Raw genomic sequence first — 15,763 nt, 5'->3', positions numbered from 1 at the left:
GGTGGTGCATGTGTTTAGTGGAGACAGACTGTAACTCCCCTAAAGTCAAGATGTCACCAGATTTTTTTAGCGAGCAGAAAAGAAACATATCTTCCACAGGCTCGACCGACTGAGAAGCTTCAAAGCCTTCCATCAGAAATTTGAAATGACCGGCCAAGAAAGATTAGATCTCTTCATAAATCAGGGACTGTGGTCCCATCTAGGTAGATGCTTTGTGCCGAAACATGGCCATACTTACCTTGAGAACGGTGTCTCCCTGGTCTACAATCTTCTTTCTTCAGATAAGAGATATCTTGAGTCACTCATTGGCTCCCCTCAGCATATACAAAGCAGAGGCATGCTCCTCCAGTGTGAGATGCCTGGTGCTGTTTCTGGATTGGCTACCAGGCCAGCAGAACGGTCAAGTGGGGAGATTCAATGAATGGAGGATAATTAGGTTGGTTTCTACAACGTGGAGGCGAATTTTTTCTGCTAATTCAGCTCCAGTATGAGGCTTGGTGGAAATTGATTATGATTCATTGCCTTCTTAGTCTTCTGGTCGTCCCCTGATGGAGAACTTGAGGCCTTTCCATAGTGGGTGAGACTTGCGGCATGCATCTTGTGGTGGATTAAGAGCCAGCGGCAGTTTCCAAGTGTACTGACAGTGGAACTGCGTATCATCTCGGACATATCGTGTGTCACAAGGGTGAATTTATTCATCCTGAGTCGGTCGTCTGACGTTAGACAATTCCAGAATGCTCCGTCGTGCCTATGAGTCAAACTGGCTGGCCAGACCAACGAACAGATGCACCTGACACTATAATCTGCCTGAATTTTAGGGCTCTGATGCGGAAGTCTCCCGCGTTCGAATAATCAGAACGCCAGTCCGGGTTGTTTGCAAGTTTTCGTGGACGCATCAGAACATTACAGCTTCCGCCACGCTCCGCCCTTCGCCCACAGCGTGGCGTTTTCTGCTGCCGCCTGAATGAAGGTGAAAGGGTAAAATGTTGCTGGTCTAGGGTTGTTGAATGATATTTACAACTCCCTGTTCTCCGCGAACCATAGTTTGTGGTGTACTTGCTCGTAGGTTACTCCATTTGAATAGAATTTGGACTCACGGTGGACGCTTGTAAACGAAGTCTGATTGCATAGTAAGAGGGATTAATCGAGGGGAGAACTTGTATAGTTTCCATCCCAATGAATGCTTTGACAAGCAAGCACTGATTTATTTTTGTCATTTTTTTGTATGAGTTATCAGCTGTGTTGTAGTTATAAAAGGATGAATAAAAACTTGCCATTATTTTTGTAAACTTAAATACGGCACTGTTCTTATTCATACTCCTACAGCCATTCACTGTTTTCATTTTGTTGTGGTAGTACATGGCTACACCAGCAATTCAGAATGCATCAGTACTAAATTAGTTAATTTGATGATGAATTTGAGTTCTGAAAGTGACTGCAGACTAAGGCAAAAAAAGTGTAATGAGTAAAGTCACTAATATCGTATATAAGAGTTAACGACGTAGCTCACGATTTGAAGAGTGTAGAGAAGACAATTCTTCTCTAATGTAAAGATTAATAACATTTAGCATTACTTGGGCATATATTTATGATAAAGCAAGCGACCTCTTGCAGCTGGCGACCCTTGGCCAGGATCTCAAATCATTAGACTTTTGTGAGGTAGTTAGTGCGTTATCTTGCGGAACAGGAGCGTGTTTGCCTTTTTTTCCAAAGTGAGGCTATGGTCCACTGAGAACATTTAGACTCGGTTTTGTATCTCAGAAATTTGTAGTATGAAGTATTCATTTTATTTCAGTGTACGTACTGTCTGTGCCATGTAATTTGTTTTCCATTGTATCTTCTCTGTGACTTCTGCGTAGCTTCTTGTCCCATGTTGTGTCCTTGGTAACAGCATTGTGCAACCTTTTGTGGACCAAATTTATTTATGGGGACGTGTACGACATTTTAGAGTAGGATTTGTTTCAAGGGCTTTGGCATAAATGTGTGCATATTTAGAAAAAGTCAGAGTAGAGTTGTTGGGCGTGATGCATTTGAGTCGGAAGCTTACGGAAGTAGCTATTGATCTGAATGCTTACGAGAAAAATGTTCGTGTATGTAGTGAAAAGGGCTGCGCACTATTGTCGACCAAAATGGAACACGAGCCAGTCATTGATGCAGAACGATATAGGATGGTGGAAAAAGCTCATTTAAATCACTCTGCAAACGGGGCACAAATGTCAAATGCAGAGTATTCCGATGATGAGGGCTCAGTTCACTCAGGAAATGAAAGTGAAAACGATGCCTCGGCGGCAAGTCACGTTGATTCTGTAAATACGGAGAGAGGAACGGTCAGGGAAAGTAACAGTCCGATTTCGCAGGTGACGCGCCACAGAGCAGTTGAGTCGCAAGCGTCTAGTCCTCGGGACGTTACTGCAAGTGCACAATCAGAAAATTAGAACCGATCATTCAATTTACACAACAGGCACAGACGAAATGACAGGAAAGGGAAGGAAAGAAACGACAGGAAGAGAACCAGAGACAGGAGATCCTCATTAATGAGATTAGAGAAATTCAGAAACTGTTCCATGTATATGCCTTACTTTTATGAATTGCCTAATGTGTGTATCTTGTTGGTACACCTCTTTTTCAATGAAATTGCGAAATGGGTCTCTATCTTGAAACCGGTGTGATGAAGTACATTACTCAGAGTGTTAGTATCAACATATCACCGAGAATATGGATATTATGCACCCACAAACTGACATCAGAACCTATACTTTAACTACATTCAGTTTAAAACCGAAAATGTGATGGAGAGTTAGTTGAGTTAAAGAATTACTTCTACTACTATGTATCGCAGATCGTTGTGTAACGTATGAGTGTTCCTTTGCTAGCATTGGCGTGTTCAGGGTCCTCTGCTCGTTTTTCTCCGCCATTCTTCGATGATCGCTGACACAGTTAACGCAACATTTATTTTAATAACCAGATAAAGCACCAGTTTACAAAAAAAATTATTAAAATGGCTTTAATTTTAGATCAGTCATCAGGTTAGCCAAAAGAAGAACAACAAGAGCCGCGCGGAGTGGCCGCACGGTTTGAGGCGTAATGTCACGGACTGCACGGCCCCTTCCGCTGGTGGTTCGAGTCGTCCCTCGGGCATGGGTGTGTGTGGTTGGTTGGTTGGTTGCTTTGTCAGGGTTGAAGGGAACAGACTACAAAGGCCATCGGTCCGTTGGGTGTATGTTGTTCATGGAATACGCTAGTTTAAGTTAGTTTATGTAGTGGGTAAGTCTAGGGACCGATGACCTAAGCAGTTTGGTCCCTTAGGAATTCACACACATTTGAACAACCGCAAGAATTTATTACCTAGGTAATGCTTCCTCCATAGCGGCCAAATGAAAGAGACACTAGCAAACAATTAAAATGTTTATGTTATGGAGTATTTGTCTGCTGCAGTGAATATAAAAATATTTTTGATTAAATCAGTTTAGTAAATGTATAATTACCTTACTAATGTTTTCTGATTTGCACCCCGAGTGCACTGGGTGCTGGCGCAAGCTGTTGCCAGCACACCGGTCGGCAAAGACGAAGCTAAGATCGATAGTAGGCGCAGGATCACGACAGAGGCCAGAGACACACCGACAAGCAACGCTCTCTCGACTGTTTGCATTTAGTCCGCCGCCGCTCACTGAATGGTTGCAATGAGTCTCATTCTAGTTTGGCTTCTGTCATTCACTCGCAGAGACAGGGTACGACAGTGTATAGCGACCAGATTGGTGACTATAGTGAGACTAAAGTTTGTAACAGCAAGATTACTGATGTTGTATACAAGAGGACTATTACTAATGAGCTTGTACAACAAAACATGGATTCTGTTCAAGATAAGTAACTGATTCCTCTTCTTGTAAAGAAAGAACAGTATTCGTCTGGGTGTGCCTTTGTGTTGTAGAAAGAGAATGCCGGCCACCCATAATAACTTCCTCTCCCTTGCTTCCTTGCGGTACAAGACGCTACTGTGGCGATGAGGGTAATACAGTGACGATCGAAGTTAATCAACTTGGCCGAAGATTCTGCTTCTTTGTCTTGTGTTTTAGCCTGCATAGGTGATCGTGTTCAAGTGTTTCTATTTGCTCACTTGTTGTTGTGTTGTTGCATGTATTCCAGGAGGGGAACCACAGAACTAATCAAAATTTCCTTTTTCTGCTGCTTTTCTTGCTTTTTGCTATAACGTATTTGTGTAAACCATGAATTCTCCGCTGTCTTCAACCCCTTTCCCAGCGCATCACCTGCAGACGGGCAATGTGGTGGATCTAACACAAGCTTTTCAGTTTCAGAACCAACATATTGCTACCCTACTAATGATGGTACAACTACTGGCTACACGCATTGCGTCGGCCACACAACCACAACCAACCAACCAACCAGCCAACAAGTGCCGTCGACCAGTTCACCAACGTTCCTGCAATTTAAGGAAACAGAGGAAGGACTGAATACTTGACTCACATTCAAGCACATTGTCAGGTTCATCGTGTTCAAGGTACTGTAAAGTTACAATACTTCCTTTCGACTGTGGTGACCCAAAAACTATTAATACTCGTACAAAAACTATTTCCAAACGCGTCTCCCGATGAACTCAGCTATGACCAAATAATCACTGCATTAACTCAATACTATGACCAGAAAATTCAAGTAGCTGCTACTAGAGGGCAGTTGTTACCTTTCAGTTTTTTCCCTTTACTATTATTTTAATACCTTGCATAACGAAGGCTGGCAGCGGCCTATCTACACCACTCTTCGGCCACAGAAAAACAAAACATGGAGACAGAAAAACAGACATACATGAATGGTAAAAAACAGAAGACATACATAAGAAATGACACGAAGGCGTTTGCGGAAATCACTGGTTATACAAGTAAGTTCAGGAGTGCACACAAACATAGACAAACAGTTTCACACACAAACAAAGGAGCACACTGAAGAAGAAAACTGACGCACTTCAAAGAACAGAACTATAGCGCATTGGTGATGATCTTCGGCGCATTGGACACACTGAGGAGATTGGGAGGGGGGGGGGGGACTGTCAGTTGGTGCAGGAAACGGTCAGGAGGGAAGGAGGGGGCGAGAAGCCAATGGGAGGAAGGAAGGGTGAGGGGAAGGGAGAGGGCACGGTGGGGTGTGGAAGTCTGGGGAGGAGGGGAAGTGGGGGAACTGGGAGTGAGGAGGGGGAGGGAGAAAGGAAGGTGAGGAAGGAGAGAGGGAGCCCTTGAGGAAAAGGGAGAAAGGTAGGAATGGAAGGGGAAGATTAGAGGTGATAGGAGGTGTATATGGATGGAATGAGGACATCTTCAGGAAGGGGGAGTTGGCAGAAGCCACCTTGGGCAAGGGTGTGGAGAGTGTGAAGATGGAGAGCAGGTGGGATGCAAGAGTATAGGCACGGCAGTGGGATGGGGTGAGGGAGGATGGGAGAGACTAGCAGGTAGGGAGGATCGAGCTTGCGGGAGGTGCAGAGGATCCGTATCCGTTCGAGGAAAAGGAAGAGGTGCGGGAAAGGAATCAAGTCGTAAAGGATCCGCACATGGGAAGGGAGACAGATGTGATAGGCAAGGCGGAGTGCATGGCGTTCAAAGATTTGAAGGGACTTATAGGAGGTGGGAGGGACAGATATCCAGGTGGGGTGGGCATAACAAAGGATAGGCGGGTGAGGGAGTTATACGTGTGGAGGATTGTGGAGGTGTCCAGACCCCATGTTCAGCTGGAGAAGAGTTTGAGGAGATGGAGCCGGGTTTGTGCCTTGGCTTGGACTGCCCAGAGATGGGAGGTCCAGGAAAGGCGGCAGTAGAGGGTGACGCCAAGTTACTTGAGGGTGGGGGTTCACTTGCAGAGAAAGCCCGAACAGACGTACTGCCAGAGGTACACAGAATTAACGGGCGTGACTAGGAAACGTAAATTTGAGTGTAGTTTTGGCAACTTTTACAGTGATTTAATGATCTGCGATGCAATAACATTCAGTGTCCCAGACAGTAGGATATGCCAACAGATCTTAAAGTACGCTGATCCGTCACTTTCCCAAGTATGGCAAATCAAAGAGCAATATGATTCGGGTGCCATAGCGGCCGATACTTTTGACCAGGCCCCGATTCGTAGGTTCGAGTCGCCCCTTGCTCGCTGCCGCCCCTAGCAGCCACAACAACGAGCGCGTACACAGCTACGTGGACAGCAAGTAGAGATGTACGAATCCTGTTCGGAAAGAAGGTCCGATCGGTCGTAAAATGGAAATCACTGTGAAAATCAAAAATAATTTATTTGCAACAGTTAGCTATAGCTTCCAGCTACTTTTCTACACAGTCGCCACTCCGATTTACACATTTGTGGTAGCTTTGTACCAACTTTCCAATACCCTCGTCATAGAAGGCACCCGCCTGTGCCTCCTGCCAATTCTTTACTCTAGTCTACAGCTAGTTGTCTGTGCCAGAAAATTGTCCTCATAGCAAGCGGTTCACGTGAGCAGAGATGAAACTCAGGGAGAGTCAATTATGGGCTCTGTTGTAAGTGATCAAACACTTCCATCGAAAACACTAAAGGAGAATCTTCATTGTCCCTGTAGAGTGCGGCCGAGAATTGTCACGCAGAAGGAAAAGCGTGATAGCTATGTTATGTCGGCCGCATGGTATAAGGCGAAATCTCACACCAGGCCCTCATACTTGGCAGGAGACACTATTGTTCTAAGATCTTTACGGACTCACTGTGTGCTCATAACTGAAATGAGCCACTTGACACGATCGATGGGCGTACTAGAGGAACTGCCCAACACATCTGTGCAACGATCCATAAAATTATCAGTGCTTCCCATTTTGCACCCCACCTGACCTTACTTTCCGAATAGCCCTCGCAAAAAAGGCCAGAGGTACACAGAATTAACGGGCGTGACTAGGAAACGTAAATTTGAGTGTAGTGAAGTCTTGCCCTAGATGTTTTGCCTGCCATAAAAGACAGGATTGTCCATCATGTAATGTAACATGCTATAGGTGTGGAAAAGAAGGCCATATCCAAGCAGTTTGTTTGCAACGGCACAAAGACGCCAACTTGTCCCGCTCCCAGAAAAAATAGCTTCGTGCACAAGCAGTGCACGCAGTGTTTTCAAAACCTACAACAGGTTACGACAAAAGCAAGATTAAGGCTATGCTTTCTTCTCGCCCAGTGCTGTGCAACGACGTTTTAACAAACTGTTTGTCTAACTAGGAACTGCTAACTTTCAGTTAGACACAGGTGCCTCAGTAACTTTCCTTAATCGTGCCACGTACGAACAGTTAGTCTCGCCACACCTTTCTAAATTTAGCAAGCACCCCACTGTTCACAACGGACAGGAAATTCCCTTGCTTGGGCAGTGTAGTTTACCTGCCACTTACAAATCTCACACTAGGACAGTGAATTTTACTGTGTTGAAAACAAGAGACACTGAGAGCATATTCGGTTTAGATGACTTTGATTTATTTGGACTTAGCATCCAAGACAATGTACTTTCAGTACCTGCTTTTAATGCAAAAGCTTGCTTAAAGAATTGCCTGAACTATTTTCTGAACACATGGGAAAAGTTAATAACTTTGTAGCGCATGTTACATTGAAAGTCAGCGCACAGCCTAAGTTTGTCTAGGCCTGCTCCGTTCCAATTGCCTTAAGTGACAAAGTAGCCAGTGAATTGAAAGAATTGCAAGATAATAGTGTGATCGCTCCCATTCAAGCGAGTGAATGGTCAAGGCCACTCGCTCTGTTACCTAAGGCTTCCGGTCGCATTCGCCACCGACAGTAGTTGACAGTTACCGGTGACCTCTCCCGGAGGAACTGATGGACGGGCTTGGTGCAGGACGTCACTTTTCTAAGAAAGATCTGCGTGATGCCTACTTGCAAATTCCATGGGATGAGGAATCAGCCCGCATCTCGTGGTCGTGCGGTAGCGTTCTCGCTTCCCACGCCCGGGTTCCCGGGTTCGATTCCCGACGGGGTCAGGGATTTTCTCTGCCTCGTGATGGCTGGGTGTTGTGTGCTGTCCTTAGGTTAGTTAGGTTTAAGTAGTTCTAAGTTCTAGGGGACTGATGACCATAGATGTTAAGTCACATAGTGCTCAGAGACATTTGAACCATTTTTTTTTTCTTTTGATGAAGAATCGCAGAAAGCGTTTGTTGTAAATGCACACTTAGGACTGTTGAAGTATTTGTGTTTTCCCTTCGGCAGTGCTTACGCACCCACCATTTTTCAGCGTTACTGGGAACAGCTGACTGTAAAAGTGCCATTTTGTTCAAACTATCGTGACGGTATTGTCGTCTCAGGTCGTACACCAGAGGAACACATTGCAAAAGCGCGTACTCTCTTTCGAGTGTTTTCAGAAAAAGGATTCAAGTGTGTCCAGACTGTCAGGACGCATTTCAGAAACTCAAAAATGCGTTGTTAAGTGACACATGTTTAGTGGATTCTGTAACGTCTAGAGAAACAAAAACAATATATTATGTAGTAATTAGAGAATTAGATGTATCATATTGTGTCATTGCATAAAATTATGTATTTTTTTTTTTATTATTTATTTTTGAAAACGTCTGCGTCGGCGAGTAATAAAACCGACACAGAAGATAAATGTTAAACAGAGATAAAAGAAATGAACTAGTATATAATACGTGATGTAGATTAATGTCTTTGTCTTCTTAGTTTGGAAGTTGCGCGAGTAAGATCTCCTGTTGTTGTCGTAGAGAACGCGAATGTAGCACTCTTTTGTCGAAACTAAGCATTTGACGCCATTATGTCTGAATTCACAAAGGTCTGTAATCACTGAGATATTTAAAGGTTTTAATAGAGTTGTTTAAATGAAAACTTGTATCATTTATTGTTAAGCTTGCTTGCATATTATCCCATCCTGTTGAAACATTTTTCAGTTATATAAATATTATCTGTGGTGCTGAGCTGCGTGGAGAACGAAAAGCCGCTGCCGCGGCGTATTTAAACGACTTACGATATAGTTGAGCATACCGCAAGGAAGCGGTAAAATAATAGTAAAATAATATTATTTCTTTTAGCTCCCAGACTGGCAGTGAAGATCAGCGGATTTTATGATGTGTTGCAGATTGACGCGGGCTGCTGATAGGATATAATTTACAGTGCAAATAATTTAATGTACCTTCAGAATCTGATAGGAATCTTGCTGTGCTCCGTTCTGATCTGGCAAACTTTATAGTGACAACGTATTTTTTAATGAGTGTCTCATGTTCTTGGGCTAGTCGTGGTGTGAAATAGCATTTTAACGAGAAATAAAATCCACTGCGAACTTGTGTTTTTGAACGATCATACGAACTGTAACATCAGTGTTCATAACAAAGTAATTTCAACTTTTACTCATTATGAAGTAGGGAAGATATATTGATTTCTAGCATAAGTTGCAGTTACGAAAAATCGTTCCTTAAATTGTAGGCCAGATCCAGAACAATCAAACTTCCATATATACATTTTATTCCGCTAAAAGGTAATGATGATAATGAAAAGCAAAGCACAGCATTGATAAAAGTATTTCGCGTAACTCTTTCCGTAAATGTGTTGTTACAAAGAGAATAAATAAACCAAAGAGTAACAATTTAACAATTCGCGAGAGAGAACTATTTACGCGAAACTGGCGCCCAAAAACGCGGGGCCCGAATTTGCAGTGGCCACAAATATAAAATTTTATGTATTTTTCTTTCAGTGTTGATTGTTATGTATGTATAGATATATATGTATTTAGTGATGAATGTATGTATGTATATCATGATCAATGCTATGTATTAATGAATGTGTAAACACTCTTTCATGACAAAACGTACTACTGCAAACGAGTCTGAGAAGACGATCCTGATAGTACTGAGAAGCTGTAACGACTACGTAATCCGGGGGCAGCCGAACCCCGAGATAAGATAAACTAAAGGTAAGACTACAGTGTAGTTGTCCTGTTTGTAGAAGTCGAGCTCCAGTGAAGTGATCTCATTTCGCTAGTGGTATGCATATTGTATGTAGTTTGATGTTAGTGTTTGTGACAGGACAAAGTTGATGGTAGATAGTAATTTTTAATGTGCAGTTAGTGTAGATAAATTAACGTATTTTGTGGACAAGGGGCAAAACTGTCAGACTTTGTGTTTTAGTAAGCAATTTAGGAATATGGTTAAGTTGCGTAGTCAACGTCCGAGCAATATGGATACTGAGGAACAACAATTAGTTAGTGCAGGAAATGTGGAACCGGGTACCTCAAGTAGTACTAGTACTCTCTTTGAGGATATAACATGTGAGAATGTGGGGGCAGGGGCACAGGAAGTGGTGCCACCGCCCACTAGTCCTCAAGGAGATGTAGATAAAGAAGTTGTACCACCACCAGAAAAGCAGGAACCAGAGAGTGGTAATCTGCCTGGTGGGTATTCGCTTCAGGCTATATTAGAGCGCGTGCTGGATTACCAGGCAAAGTTTGCGCAACAACAAGCTGAAAAGGACGAAAAAATTGAAACCTTTATTGAACAGCAAGTCGAGCGAGACCGCCAGCAAGCTGAGCGAGATCGTAGGCTAGCAGAAAATTTACTTGCCCAGCAAGCTGAGCGAGATCGCCAGTTAACAGAAAGTTTCCTTGCCCAGCAAGCTGAGCGAGATCGCCGGCAAGCTGAGCGGGACCAGCAACTTGTGCAATCGTTAGAAAACATGAAAAAAGAGATTGCAGATATGAAACAGAATTATGAGTCGATACCTAAGGCCGTGCAGGAGCTGACTGAACAGGTCAACAACCTGCAAGTAGCAAACACTAACAGGGTAGACGAAATAGGTGTATTAGCCAATCGAGTAGAAAAGCTAGAAATAGATTCCACGCAGCTTGTAGAGCAGAAGTGGAACGAACAAGCAACTAAAATTGAAACAGAATTCAACTCATGGCTAGAAGTGAAGGAGTGTGAGATTGACAAGAACATTAATTCCAAAGTACAAGCAGCCATAGCAAATAGAGATCCCGAAACGTTCAGTACCGCAGTAAACAGTCAGGTACAGAACGACGTGCAAACCATCAAACAAATACTCAGTGAGGATATTCCGCAGTGGCAAGTGAATATGAACAAACGGATATCCGACCTGGAGAAGGGTTTAGTACAAGGCAGAAAGCATTTGGAACAGGAACCTCTGTCGCCAACAGCCCACGGTTTTGGCAACGCACAAACTTATACGCGATACAACAATGAGGAATCTGTAGTCGACAATGCGAAGAGCTGTAGCTTCGGTTCGGAGCACACAGCATATGTCCCAGGAGCAAAACCATGTAGTTCAAAAATATTAGTGGAAGAAAGTTTAATCAAAAATAGACAATTTCAAACGTTTACTACTGAACGGAAATCAGTACACCCAGTGGTATTCATAAAAAGCTTTAAAAATATCTTGCCCAGTGTGTGGAATGAAACACAGAAAATTCAATACGTAATGTCGTACATTCAAGGTGACGCAGCGTTGTGGGCTACAGAAGTAGCAGACAGCTGCATGACATATGAACAGTTCGAAAGGGCATTTCTATCGAAATATTGGTCGCCTTGTATACAAGAGCGGCTAAGAAAAGAAGTATATAATCCCGAACCGTACTCACCTCGTCTGGGGAATTTGAGACGGTATTTTGAAAAATATATAAACAAAACACGCTACTGGGACGAACCTATATCACCAAGAGACATAATAAGACTACTAAAATCACATTTACCCATTCATATCAAAGAGAAATTAATACACGTACCAGAAAGCGATATGGAAAACTTCCTGTCTGTTCTAGATTCTATAGACTTGATACAGGAAGACGCAAAATCAGCGTGTGATCACTCGCGGAATAATGGGTCAGGATGTAAACATGACAGAAATAGTAGTGCACAAAACCACAACCATGGAAATAGTGGGGGTGGTAACAAGCGGCAAGAACATTCGCAAAATGGTAGTAATGGTAGAGGCCAGAACGGGTATGGACAAACAACTTATAACAAAAAGCGTCGATTTGACGACCGGTACGAATCCGGAATGTCAGGGACCAACCGCTGGAAAAATGCGCGAGGTCAGTGGCAGAGCAATTATAGTGATAGTAATCGAAATTGGCAGCAAAATCATCGAAGAAGCCCAGAGCGACAGGGTAATGACCGGTATGACAACAATAGACCACCACCGCAAAACGCGCCTATTGCGCAGCCGTGGCGGCCGACAAATCAGAGTGTACATATAGTGGAGGTCGCGGACAATAGCCGTCCAAGTACTTCACAAGTAACTAATCCAACAAACTAGAATCGGCCTCGATATGCTCTCCATCGATGGCCGAGGGATGGAGTGAGAGCAACACGAGTGATAATAATAATATACCTGGGATACGTATGCTGCGATACAACGATGGTGTCAGTATGGATAAAGATCTACTGAACGAACCGCACGAATGTAAGAAAGATAATAACGAAAATGTGCAAGCTATTATCGAAGCGAAAATCAATGATGTTGCAGTGAATATAATCATCGACACAGGTGCCTCAGTAAGTGTAATGAGTATGGAGTTATTTAAGGCACTGGGAAAAGGACATAGCATTCCGACTTTCCCGGTTAATAATTGTAAGGTGTCTGGAGCCATTAGTGCACAGAGCCAATCAGTTAAGTACCAGGTGCAGGTGGAGATTTGTAAGGAGGGCGAAGCCATAGTGAGCTCGTTCCTCGTTGTAAAAGGATTGAAGGTGGCCTGCATTCTGGGAGTAGATTTTCTCCGCGAGAGGGACGCATTGATCGACCTCTCCTTGGGGAAATTAAGCATAGTTAATAGGGGTAGAAGGATTGAGTTATCTATGATGAAATCGAAGGAGGTACTTGTGCCGTGTTGTAATCGAATCAATATCAAGGGTAGGAACCCTTGGGTGCTACACCTTGATGATTTTTCACATGCAGCAGACCTCTATTATCCGAATTTAGAGGATCGAAATTTTGAAATAAATGTTCAGGCATTTAAAACCAAAGTGCAGGAATCTGAAGGGTTAAGCGATACACAAAAGCAACAGTTGACGCAGCTGCTATCGGAATACACTATGGTATTTACCGACCGACCAGGAATAGTCAAAGGGTACCACTATCACATAGAGGTGATGCCCCATAAAACATACTGTCGCGCAACTTACTCCATCCCTTGGTCGAGGAGGGAATTGGTAGCTAAAGAGATTCGGAAGATGTTAGAGTGGGATATCATTGAGCCCTCCTTCTCTCCATATAGTAGTCCTCTTGTAGCAGTGGCGAAAGCCAATGGAAAAATCAGGCTAGTGTTAGATGCGAGGGACATTAACAAAATTATCATACCTGTCCGGACTCGCCCTGAGAATTTAGATGAGCAGATACAAAAATTTCATGGAGTACAGTACTTGACCTCGGTCGATCTTAAAAGTTCATATTGGCAAATTCCCCTTACACCGGAATCCAGGAAGTACACAGCTTTCATATTCGGAGGGCGAAGTTACCAATTCAAGGTACTTCCCTTCGGATTGAATGTGAGTGCTGGAGTGTTTATTACTGCATTAGACACGGTATTGGGTCCAGACTTATTAGAAAAAATCACTGTATATGTTGATGATCTGGTAATCGCTACTGCTACTTGGGACGAACATATGGAATTGTTGCGTAGAGTACTAGAGAGATTTAAGCAAGCAGGTGTGACAGCAAACCTAGAAAAGTCAAAATTTGGACGAAATAAAATTAAATTTTTAGGCCATCTTATTACACCACTTGGTATCCGCCCAGACAACAAAAAACTAGAGGCGATCCGAGAATTTCCAAGCCCCCGCATTAAGAGACAATTGAAAGCGTTCCTTGGGCTCACGTCTTTTTTCAGAAGGTTCGTGCCCAATCAGTTGTTAAATGACGCGTCGCTACTAAATCTGCTACGAAAAAATGTGCAGTGGGTTTGGACTGACAAATGTCAACAAGCTTTCGAAGCGATTAAAACCGCCCTACTGAATGCAAATATTTTGCAGCACCCAGATCTGTCAAAAGATTTTTGTCTTGCGACGGATTCATGTTCCTATGGCCTGGGAGCGTGCTTGTTTCAGTGGGGGGAAGGAAACGACCCGACAACAATAAAGATTATCGGCTTCGCCAGTAGGACTTTAACTAGCTGCGAGAGAGCCTACTCGGCAACCGAACTGGAAGCACTTGCAGTAGTCTGGGCTGTAAAAAAGTTTAATTATTATCTACAAGGGAAGGAGATTAGAGTGTATAGTGACCACCAGGCGTTAAGTTTTTTGATGTCATGCAAACTATTCCATACCAGACTGAGGAGATGGATGCTTGTCTTACAAGAATACCGGATAAAGATTATGTACATAAAAGGCCAAGATAACGTGATAGCGGATGCTCTGTCGCGACTGCCGGTAGGATTACCGGATTTAGCAGAATTGTTAGAGCAGTCCGCGGAGTATAAAGTGCTGTTAGTGCGTGACAATACTTACATGAAGGATTTTTTATATATATGTAAAAACATGTTCGAGTTACAAAGGGCAGATCCGATGTGGAAAAAAATCATTAATAATATTGAAGAGGGTGTTAACAATAGAGATGAGCAAGGTTTTAAAATTGTGAACCGTATTTTGTATCATAAACTTAGTACGAAAGAAGACTGCTGGGCAGTATGTATACCTAACCAGTCGGTAAAAGTTATGATATGGCACACGCACTTGGCATGGGGCCATGCAGGGATTGGAAAGTGTGCAGAGATCATGGCGAGATACTGCTACTTTCCCCGTATGAAACACCAGATTCAGGCAACAGTTAGAACTTGCGTGATATGTCAAAAAGCAAAACATTATAATAGATCCACTAAGTTTGAACTACATCCCATAGTTCCACTCAGGCCGCTTCAAATAGTATCTGTGGATGTAGCCGGTCCTTATCCCATGGCCAGAGGAGGAATGAAATATATACTGGCCATGTACGATATTTTTTTCCAAATACTTGGCAATTTATTGCATAAAATCAGCTACTGCCAAAACCATGGTCAGGCGGATCAATCAAGAATACTTGCCTCAAGTGGGAAAACCCGAAGCCATAACGACTGATAATGCTTCTTATTTCACGGGTCGAACTTGGAAAAATTACCTACGGAAACAAAATATACAGCATATTCTGGTATCCCGGTTCCATCCAGAAGCAAGCCTAGTAGAAAGAATATTCAGAGAATTGAATAAGTTCCTTAGAATCTACATAGGGAACCGACATACAAAATGGCCAGGGCTAGTACCGAAATTTGTAGAAATACACAATTTAACACCCCATTCAAGTACAGGCTATCCACCGGTAGAGATATTGAATGGATTTAATGAGACACCGAATGAATGGCTCACGCCTTTGCCGAGACTACCAGTCAAGGCAGAAACAAGGGAGGAAAAGATGAAAGAGATATGGAACAGACTAACCAGCTGTGCGGCAAAGAGGAAAAGGAAGTACGACCGAGGTGTAACTAACGAACAGAAATATAATGTAGGAGATCTAGTACTTATTCGTAACCACCCTAAATCCTCAGCCACCTTAAAACAGAATAGTAAGTGGCAATTGCTATATTCAGGGCCCTTTGAAGTAATAAGCGTGCCACACGAATGTAGCTATTTGTTAGCACATCCCCATACGGGGAAGATCAAAGGATTGTATCCACGTAAGGATGTGAAGTTATTTATTCAGTGACATATCACATATAAAGAGTAATAGTTGTAAGAAGATTTTAATTGTGTTTTAGAATATAAGTATGTTAGTA

Source organism: Schistocerca cancellata, chromosome 8 (assembly GCF_023864275.1).
Source record: "Schistocerca cancellata isolate TAMUIC-IGC-003103 chromosome 8, iqSchCanc2.1, whole genome shotgun sequence".
Lineage (NCBI taxonomy): Eukaryota > Metazoa > Arthropoda > Insecta > Orthoptera > Acrididae > Schistocerca > Schistocerca cancellata.
The sequence above is the reverse complement of the archived record's forward strand: the minus strand, read 5'-3'. Positions refer to the sequence as shown.